This window comes from Pteropus alecto, unplaced genomic scaffold, assembly GCF_000325575.1.
Source record: "Pteropus alecto unplaced genomic scaffold, ASM32557v1 scaffold76, whole genome shotgun sequence".
Classification (NCBI taxonomy): Eukaryota; Metazoa; Chordata; class Mammalia; order Chiroptera; family Pteropodidae; genus Pteropus; species Pteropus alecto.
In genome coordinates, this window is record NW_006443138.1 from 21,508,666 (window position 1) to 21,509,727 (window position 1,062).

Consider the following 1,062-nt stretch of genomic DNA (forward strand, 5'->3'; position numbering starts at 1 on the left):
AAACGATGACCCATAGCATGCAGTGACAAAGCATTTGGCAAAGCTGCAATAACTTAGAAAGCAGATAATTTACCTAACGAATGAGTAGCTTTCAGGGAAGAGATGTCAAAACAGAATGTTACTACTCTGGCTTGGTTATTTTTTCTCCCAGAATTGTCAGATGAACTCAGAAAAGAATTGGGCTGCTTCGCCAACAGGGAAGAAGGAAAAATGAGAGCGACCAAGAATTGTAGGGATTGCAGAGTTGAGAAACAGAACTGTTTCAATTAGTAAAAGATAAATGGAAGTGCTTTGAGCAACAGAGGGATCATTGAGGTTTAGATAAAGATACATGTCCAAATAATGGTTATTGCCATTCATAATCTTTGATAAAAACACTGGCTAGTTCTGCACATTGTTAAAGCATGGAGTTGTGGCCATGGTCTAGCCAATGAACTCACAAGTTGGTAGTATGCTACATGAAGGGCAAGTTTTTCACCAACACCACAAACATCTCTGGCCTAATGAGTGGAGGTTGACAGTAATCCTTGAACAAGGGAAAGACAAAACAAAACAAAAAGAAATGCTGAATAGTTAAGGTGATCCCTAGAAAATTATGTTAGTTGGATAAAAGGGCTTAGCAAATAAGCGGTGCCCACAGTCTCCTTGAAGCCTGGTGGCTCAAGTTATCTGTAAGTCTAGAGAGAAAGACATATCTCAAAAAAACAAAACAAACAAACAAACAAAACCCCAAAAACACAAGAGTGGGCAGGGAGGGCTGTTTGCACATGTTTCTGATTGAAATCAAATAATTTTCTAAAACCCACATTTATGAGAGTGTTTTTTGTCAAAAGTTTCAATTAAACAAGATTAACTGGATTAAAGAGAATAACTATTAAGACATAAAACATCTTCTACAAGGACAGAGCAGGCTTAGCAAGCTGCTCAGCTCCCAATGCTGCATATTATCCAATGCTGTGATGAGAGGTGGCCAAGGAGTATAACAGAAAAAGACTCGGGCTTTTCCAGAAAAAGAAACCTAGGGAAACAATGATCTGAGCAAAATACAGGCCTAATCAAGTA

General features: G+C 38.4%; 1 non-coding gene across 1 annotated transcript; it reads left to right on the forward strand.

Moving 5' to 3' along the window:
• Window positions 1-386: 386 nt before the first annotated feature.
• Window positions 387-537, forward strand: LOC112472542. Its single transcript, XR_003043646.1, has one exon. It is a non-coding gene; the product is annotated as a small nucleolar RNA SNORA62/SNORA6 family (small nucleolar RNA).
• Window positions 538-1,062: the final 525 nt, after the last annotated feature.